We start from the raw sequence: 9,779 nt of genomic DNA, 5'->3' as shown, positions 1-9,779 counted from the left end.
AAAAGATCAGCTGTTGATATTTCCTTTAATTTTCTTTAGTGTAGTATTGAAACATATTCCTACCCAGAGAAGTGTTAATAAATTTCAAATGATTATCAAGGACTGGAGATGCCAAGGAGCTCTATTTGGAGGCACTATGATGAATTATAGTTTATTAGCACATAAAACAAAGTTCCTGTTATCAATGGGAAGATAGATATTATCTTTCATGTTAATAGGGATGCAGGGGGATACCAAAGGTTTTTAATTTTATGAGAGATGACAATAAAGAATTCACAATAAGGATGAAATACACAAGAATTTTTCCCACAAAGTATCAGTTGTTATGCTCTGACATCAGATTGAAATAAAGTGGCTGAGGAGAAAAAAAAAAAAGGGACTGAAGGAACTTGCAACCCCTTTAAGAACAATAATTAACCAACCAGAGTTCTAGGGACTAAAACCACTCATCAAGAGTACATATGGACAGACCCATGGTCTAGTAGCACATGCGAGAACAGGATAGTCTGTTGGGGCAATCAATGGAGGAGAGAGCCTCGGTCCTGCTAAGAGGGACCTCCTGTGTAAGGAAATGTCAAGGCAGGGAAGCAGAAGTGGGTGGTTGGAAGGAAGAACCTAATAGATGGGGGTGGTGGTATAGGGGGAAGTCATGGATGGGAAACTAGAAAGGGAATACCATTTGAAAATGTAAATTAAAAATATCTGCAAATAAATAAGAGACAGAAAAAACTTGTCATGTCTTTTAAGGCCAAGCCTGTGCAACATACAAAACACCAAAGAAAAACACAGAGTCAGGAAGGGATGTACACTGCTTTTATTTAGGTGGAAGCTGAGGTTGTTCACAATGAGTTCTAAACCAGCCTATGTCACATAATGATTATTTTGAGGCTAGACAGATACCTAAAGAGTTAAGAGAGTACAGATTGCTCATAATATCCTAGGGATCAACAGCTTTTCCTGTCTCAACTTTTCATCTCCTTTTGGTACCAACTTATAAAAATCCAAGCGCATTTTATAATCTCTCCTCACCCACTTCATGAAAGTGCGATGGTACTGATCGAGAACGCAACAGGAAGCCATAGTCTGCATGAATCTTAGTGGTTGCCTCAGATATGTTTTGGGATCTTTCTTCTATTTGGGCCTCTGGAACACGGAGAATATCCCAGTGTTGAGTACACATCCAGTAGTCACTGCTGACATCCAGCCAAATTGAGCTCTTTGAGTTTACAATCCCTACGGAGTCAAAGAGGAAGGAGATTAGGATGTTAGATGTGCAATGTATAATCTGGTTGATCCTATGTCTCAGCCTCTCTCCACTACATTCTTTTGGAGTGCACCCTACAGCCTTGCTTTCCCCCACTTGCTCAGATTCACTTACCCTAGACCGAATCTTCTGGCAATTCAGCCTATCCACTCTTCCAACACAGCCTTTGAAAGTATCTACATCAAGTCGCCCAGCAGGGGGCCAATATAGAGGTATGGGTAGGGCCAGGTTGTTACCACGTGCTTAACCAGTTTTTTGTGTCTCTTGATGAAGGCCTCCTTGAACAGTGGGGGAAAGAACACTCTGGGCAGGTCCTCCACAACAGAGATAGCCAAGCGTTCATTACTTGCCAGTTCCTGGATTGCAAGGTGTTCGAGTGTGGGGAGAGCCTGGTCGCTCATCCTTAGGGATTCAGGTAGGGGGTGGGGGAGTCCTGTGGAAACATTGAGAAATAAAGCACAAAACTGAGAACAGATTTCCCTTTCCCTTTGCAGAAGCCAGATCAGGATCATGGTAATAGTCTACATAGTAAAATTTGATTTCCCCATTTGACTTTCTCTCTCCTGGTCTCAAAGCCATGGCTCTCACAATCCGGCATGATTGTATTGTCTGTGAATCCTCCATGTGAAGTGTGCATTACCATTAATCTGCTCATCCCAAACCCCACTGCTGTGAATGCTACTCCCCTGAGGAGTGGGTTCTCTGGAGACAGTGCAACCTCATCATTTTAGGGTGAGCCAGTTCTCCATAAAAATTTTCAATGGAATTTGATTGAGAGGTTCCCTGGGAAAGCTTCACACATTCTGTCTTCTATACATGGGGCTTGGCTGGTGGCAAATTGGTAAAGTTTGATACCTTTGCTGTCAGAACCTTTACAAAGTGGTCTGCATACCTGAATTCTATTCCAAACATGGGAGAATAAAGTACCACAATTGCCAATGTATTGATGCTACATGGGTCAAGAAGAACGGCCTCGTCTGTCAGTACCTTCAAGGGAGCACCCCATACAGAATTGTGGTGAAGGCCAAGCACAAGCACAAGCACAGCAACAGAAATGAAATAGAAGGTTTTGAAGAGCAAGGGTAAAGGTGATCTTCTGAACTTCTAACAGCTGAGCAGGCTGAGATCCATCCTCAAGAGGTCCTACACTTGCATGCAGTATAGGGGAAAATAGGTCAGAGAAAACATACTAGTGTTATCTTATTGTACTTCATTCACACTTGTTTTTCTATGTGTTGTATATTTTACTCTTGTTTGAGGCAGGGTCTCACCATGAGGCATTTTCTGGACTGACACTTTGGCTTAGACCAGGCTGGTCAGTCTGTGACTAATAGAAATCTGCCTACTTCATACAAACAGTGCTGTGATTAATGGCAAGTTCTTTCATACCAGGGTTCCATCTTCTGGACATAACTTATCCCTATTCATTGTACTGAACTGGAGACTTTCATATCACATCTCATTCAGCCCACCAAGTCTGAGCTGCCATCCACTTTGTACCTGTTGATTTTAATTTCTTTCAGGATCCTATCAATATCTACTGTTCAAGAGTCTTAGCTGGCCTTATTTGCAATTTACCAGCCTCAGTTGCCAGAGTAGGTGAGATGAGCAGTAGCCTTTTTCCTACTCTCTTCTCTGGATTATTCTTCACAACCAGGCTAAAGGATATGTTAATTCATATCAAGGGGCTGAAGAGAGGACTTATCCATTTAGAGCACTGTGTTTATCTGCCAGTACCTTCAAGGGAACACTCCATACTATATTGTGACAAGGCAAGACAATGCAAAGGTGCCTCTATCTTGTATACTTGCATAGGCCATTTCAGGTTTAACTTGAATCCATTTGAACTCTTCCCATTCAGAAGCTTTCCTCATTTTCTATTAATAAATCCATGTTTATTCTGCATCTTATGAGAAAAGAAAGTTTTAGCTCTATACAAAGAGGACCCCTTGCCTCATACCTAAGATTGTAGCCACATGACAGTAGAGGCATGAGGAAGGATCTTCCTCAAGTTCATTTCAGCTGATGAACCTTGGGCTACAAAGAGATAGAAAGTCCAACCAACAAAGAATACAGAAACGGGGAGCTGGAGAGATGCTTTTCTCGGTAGACCTAAGTTTGGTTCCCAATATCCACATGGTAATAAAAATCAGCCACATTTCCAATTCTGGGAATCCATATTTCTTCTGATCTAATCTTGGCAGGCACATGTGCTTACACAAATGCAGGGCAAACACTCACACAGCTGAAATATCTATATTTCTTACATTTTTTCTATAAGACTCAGAATATTAAACTGAACTGAAGGACCATTCATGAGAAAGAAATAGGGAGAGGAGAAGAGAGGTAGAGGGAAGAGGAGGAAAGGGAGAGGAGGGAGAGGGAGAGGAGAGAAAGGGAGAGGGAGGGAGGAAGGGAGAGGTAGAGGAGAGGAGAGGGAGAGGGAGGGGAGGAGAGGAGGAAGGGAAAGGGAGAGGAGAGAGGGGGAGAGAGGGAGAGGGGAGGGAGGAGGGGAAGGGAGAGGAGCAAACAGAGGGGAAGGGAGGAGGGAAGGAGAGGGAGGAGAGGAGAGGAGGAAGGGAGGGAGGAGGAAGAGGGAAAGGAGAGAGGAGAAGAGGAGGAGAGGAGGGAAGGAGGGGAGAAAGGAGAGAGGGGTTAGCTTAGCCAGAAACACCAAAATTTGTAGAGTAACGGGCTTGAGGCATATTTTTGTACCTCCAGCTTTCCTGAGACAAAAGGAGGAGGATGTAAATTTCAAGTACCTGGGGCTAAATGAGAAAAGCAGGCCAGACAGAACAGAGTAAAACTATCACAGGCAAACAAACCCAAGAATTGACAATCAAAGAACAAACAAACAAAAAAAAAAAAAAAAAAAAAAAAAAAAAACAAGGAAAAACCAGAAACACACACAAAGAAAAAAACAAAAACAAAAAACAAAAAAAAAAAACTCAGAAAACAAAAACAAAACTCACTCTACAATTTTCTCAGAGATGAGAGAAATTGTGTCACCTATGCTGTAATGTCCCCATTGGGGACTAGATGGTCTGCAGGAAATGGATTGGTTGTCTTGCCTGATGCAAGTGAAGGACTTACCAGACACAGTGACAGGTCTCTTATTTCAGCAGAGTGATGATGTGTCTTCAAGATTTCTAGTGGCTTCTCTGATTCCCTAAGCCTTTTATCTACTCCTCTAGTCACACCTTCCCTTTGCAGCCAAACCTACTTACTGCTGCTACTACCTCACGTAATCTGTAGTATCTCCACCCAGTTAAACTTCTTTGGCCTCAGGACAGAAGGAACAGAAACTAGAGCCCAGCTACTCAGGAAGCTGAGGCAGGAGGGTTAATACCCTCTGGGCCTGTGTACAGTGAGCTTGTAACCAGTCTTGGCACTCAGGAAGATCTGTGTGAAGTCAAGGTGAGCAAGGTCTAGATTGTCAGTCCCAGGTAAGCAAGCTTTAGAGTTGAGACACTTAAAACAACTAAATTTTTAATTGCTAGATAGCTAGGTCAACTTGATCACACCCACCTGCAGAAAACAGGTCTTAGATTAACATCAAGAAGAACGGGGAAGGCCATGAGTAATCCTACACACTCCCTTAATCCCATCTTTAGTAGGCAAAAAGGAGTAGATGTTTTATGAACTTGAGGCCTGCCTGTTCTAATATTGTAAACTAGAATTATAGATTGAGACCTTGTGTCAAGAACACAAAACAAAGCAAAGTAACTGGAAAAGAAAGATGAACAAAAGTGGAACATGGTGATTTACTTTTAATACCAGCACCCCTGAGGCAGAGGCAGAGGCAAAGGCAGAGGCAGAGGGATCTCTGTGTGGTCAAGGTCACAAAGCCTTGTTTACAGAGTGAGTTTCATTACTACCAAGGCTACAAAGTACAAAGACTCTTTGTAAAAACATAAAAGAAAGAAAGCTGTCTTTTTAGCGCCCTTCCTTTCTTATTTTCCTAATTAATTTATTTATTCTTTCATTGATTTTTTCTTCTTTTACTGAGACAGGTTCTTCTGTGTAACTCTGGCTCTCATGAGATTTTGTTTTTTCTTTCCTGGTCCTACTTTATTGAAACTTGGTTTTATGGATGCCTAGAACTCAGTATGTAATCCAGGGTGGCCTTGATTCCATGGAGATCCACCTGCTTATGGCCGCAAGTGCTGGTATTTGAGACATGCACCACCACACCCAACTAGAAAGGCTTTTTTCATTTAGATTATCTCACACTAGAGAATCTGAGACAAGAGGATTGCATATTTTACTGTCTGATTTAAGAAGCCAGTAATGGACCAGTCTATGATATATACCTAAACAAGCAAGCAAACAAAAACAAACAAACAAACAAACAAAGAAACACTCAACCAGAAGGTCACAGTATAAGTATTTGGTTGTGTACTCCTTTAATCCCAGAATTTTAAATGTAGAGGCAAGAGGATCTCTGTTTCAAGACAGCCTAGTCTAGACTACAAGGTCCAGGCCTGGCAAGGTTACACAGAGAAACCCTGTCGATACCCAAAAGAAGGAAAAGTATGATTAATAAAGGTAATAGGAGAAACCACAAAAATGAAAGTCTAGTATAAAGGCAATTTCCTCCTCAGACCTTCAATTTTGGAGGATCTTGTATGATTGTCCCACTCGTGACGTCACAAATAGAAACTAGGATTATACTGCTGATCCTGTGATGCCTACGTTGACTCTAGGAGGAAAAATCATATTAATCATACAGACAGACATTATTATTTCAACATTTTAATTTAGGTGAAGTCTACTTTGTATACATTTTTTGTTTCTTCATTTGAAAAGGTGTGTGTATGGGAGTGGTTATGTCCAGGCATGCATAGAGTATTCCCAGAGTCCAGAGGAGGATAATAATCTCTAGGAGCTGCAATTACAAATGGTTGTAGATTTTCTGACCAAGACACTGTGGTCCAAAGTCTGGTCCTTTGCATAAGCATTACAAGCCTTAACGAATGAGTCATCCCTTAAGTGTCTGACAGAAGCACTTAGTCAAAATTTAGCTGATGGTTTCCAACAGCTATAAATGTACAGTGTCAAGGGAGTTCATTAGGGAAAAAAGACAATAAGACAAATCTAACCCATTAGTAGTTTTAAGAAAATATACTAAGGAATTAGGAAGCCTGGCCTAGGAGGAGGAGCATAGGCATCTGCCATCTAGGGGTGCATGTGTTGGGAACTCAAGCTATATACAAATGGGGTAGTAATACCCAACTTCTACTGAACCTCTGTCATTGTGCTTCATTCCTCATGAGTGGAAAGCAATCGACTGCAAGACATTGGTGTGTGTGAGGGCGGCGGGGAACCTTCACTCAGCTGTGAAAATAAATCCTCGGGTTGTAAAAGTCCCACAGCCACATTGGATAATGGAAAGTAACAATGCTTCAAAACACTAAAACCAAGTGCCCAATGGCCAAAAACCATGGCAATGGCAAAGGGAAAGACACGTGGAAATGGCAGATAGAAACAGTGGAGTTTCTTAATGCTGACAGGAGACAGATTTGAAGTTCTTTACTCAAGTCAAATGAAAAAACAACCTTAATCAAAATTTTCAGAACATTGAAACTAGAATACTTTTCAAATGAGAAAACTCCAACTGACCAGCAAGCATGGATGTTTGTGTAGCCACCTGACTTTGCAGATGCAACATCAGCTGCCAGATAGGATAGGCAATGATGGCAGCAGAGTTCTATTGGAAAGAAATCCATATTCCATTAACTTCCTGGCAGCACAAATGGAAAGAAGGGGAGTCTATGGTAGTTTAAAAGAAAGTGGCCCCCACAGACCCACAGCGAGTGGCACTAATAGGAGATGTGACCTTTTTGAAAGAAGTCTATCACTGGGATTGGGATTGAGGTTTCAAATGCTCAAGCTAGGTCCATTGTCACTGTCTTTTCCTGCTTCCCGAGGATCCAGACATAGAACTGTAAGCTACTTTTCTAGTACCATGTCTACCTGTATACCACTATGACAATAATAGGCTAAATGTCTGAACTGTAAGCTAGCCTCAATTAAATGATTTCCTTTTTATAAGAGTTGCTGTGGTCATGCTGTCTCTTTGTATTGTCTATAGCAATAAAAACCTTAACTAAGACAGAGAAACATGGAGTGGGGTTTGCCACACAGATGGTTATCTAATTAAAGAAGATAAGGAAAAGAAATCTGGGAAGCACTCTGACTAGAAGCAAGTGTTGAGCATTCCAGATGACATACACTCACTTTACTGAAGTCTAATAATGACAAGGATGGAATGACAAAGGGGTTTCTTGACATACGTCACTGTAGCAAGTGCTCAATGTAGATAGGACCTGGATACGACGATGTATATACTAGAAAACATAAGGTATGATGATAGACCAGTAGGTAGGTAGATAAGTAGATAAGAAATTTTAGGACCAGGAACAAAAGAAGCCCTAAAAGGGAAAAATGAAGCAATTAAAGTTTGAATTAAGGAGACTGAATGCATGGCTCAGCAGTTCTGAGCACCAGATCCTCTCCCAGAGAATGTGGGTTCAATTCCCAGCCTCCTCATGGAAGTTCACAACTGTCTGTAACATCATTCAATGGGACCCAACAGCCTCACACGAACAAACATGTAGGCAAAACACCAATGCACATAAAAAAATAAGTTATTAAAATGATTTAAATAAATAGTTCAAATGGAAGCCCTTTCAATTCTAAAATTCTTCCTTTGATATTGGACCCAGAAAGAAATGTATCAATCATATTTCTTGACCAAAATGCTGGCATTTCCTAAAGGGTGTTTCCTAACCCTCCTTCCCCTGGCCTCCCTGAAACGGGAGGATCACACAGTATAGCTCTGGCTGTCCTTGAATACTTTCTGTAGACTAATCTGATCATGAACTCAAAGAGATCTAAATGCCTTTGCTTCCTGAGTGCTGGGATTAAAGGTGTGTACCTCTATGCATGGCTAAAGAAATGTTCTCACTGTGTGGATAAGGCTGGCCTGAAACTCACAGAGATCCTCTTGTCTTTGCTTCTGGATTTTAAGGGTGTGTACTAAATACTGAGGTTTCACATGTGTGTTATTAATGCCTTATTATTTCTTTGACTTCCATCTCATAATGCTTTGCTGTTGCTTTTCACAATTTATACAAAGTACACATCTTGCTCATGATGGTTCTAAATCCTTGATCAAGCTTCATCCTAACTAAACTGGGTAGAAAAGCTACCATGCAACCCACTGCAACACTTTAACATCTGCAACATATTCTAGCAGGTTTTGTTGTTTGTTTAATGTATGGCTGTTAATTGTTATTGTTATTGTTGCTGTTGCGAGGTAACCTTTGGCTAATATAGAACTCACTACACACATGCTTACAGTAATGAACACACTGAAACTGTAGTGCCAGAGAAAAGTTTGTGGTCCCCCCAAAAAAGACAGGAGTTGCAAGGTGATCCAACTCACATCAGGGTCTTTATTCTATTCAAGGTAGTTTGACCCCTCCCAACACACCATCATCATGCAGGATGGTTTTGATTGTGGAGGAGCCCTGAATGACTATCTTTAGAGTAAACAGCAAGCAGGGAGTACGTGTGTAAGCATCCAATTGAAAAGCTACTCTTGCTTTTAACATAATTGGCTGGTTCTGGGAGTCATATCATAAACTTAATTTCTGTTCTCCTATGCATTGGTGGTTGTTATGCAGAGGGTAGGCTTGTAACCATTGAGCAGTTTATGAAGCTGTGTGCCCTGAGTATCCACACTGACAGACCTGTGCCTAGGCTTTTATTTCTCTGTAACAGAAAACATCCTCTCTGTATTGTCTAGAAACTAAGAAAAAGCCTTGTTTATGGTGTACTATAAAAAGAACTCAGAATCTCATGAAAGTTAAACAATTACTCCACTCAAGATACATATAACATATGCCCTGCAAACAAATGTACAGACTCAATAGTATTCTCGATGACTCTTCTGTTTCTTTGTTCATCTGTTTATTCATTTGTTCGTTCCTTTCTTCTTTTCAGTTTTTGTTGTTGTTGTTGTTGTTTTGTGGTATTTTTGTTTCTGTTGTATTGTTTGTTTGTTTGTTTGTTTGTTTGAGACTGGATTTCTCTGGTTACCCCTGGCTATTCTGGACCTCCCTCTGTAGATCATGGTGACCTTGAACTCAGAGATCCTCCTATGCTTCTGCTTTCTGAGTACTAGAATTAAAGTGTGTGCCAGCACCTAACTCCACTCTCTTTCCTTGTATCTGTCACAGCAGATTTTTGCCACGACCTACAGCTCTGATACTAAATCCAGAAGACTTATTATTTTGTTAGGTATACAGGCTCCTGAATCATGATTTTTGGATTAATGTGTCCTCTCTTTTATCAACAGACTGCACCTGGTGCTAAGTCATACTCAGAACTACAGAGAACTAAGAGGGTGTGGTAGCTCTTTTATAGCCAAATGATCATGTAAGAGGGTTAGGGAGATTTGAAAGTCAATTTAGTTGAAAGTTCCACGTAGACATAAACAATAGAATGA

At 40.9% G+C, this 9,779-nt stretch overlaps 1 pseudogene; it reads right to left on the bottom strand.

Moving 5' to 3' along the window:
• Positions 1-1,012: 1,012 nt before the first annotated feature.
• Positions 1,013-1,665, bottom strand: LOC116891226 (annotated as a pseudogene).
• Positions 1,666-9,779: the final 8,114 nt, after the last annotated feature.

The sequence above is a fragment of the Rattus rattus genome, chromosome 1 (assembly GCF_011064425.1).
Source record: "Rattus rattus isolate New Zealand chromosome 1, Rrattus_CSIRO_v1, whole genome shotgun sequence".
Lineage (NCBI taxonomy): Eukaryota > Metazoa > Chordata > Mammalia > Rodentia > Muridae > Rattus > Rattus rattus.
This window is presented reverse-complemented; position numbering and strand designations above follow the sequence as displayed.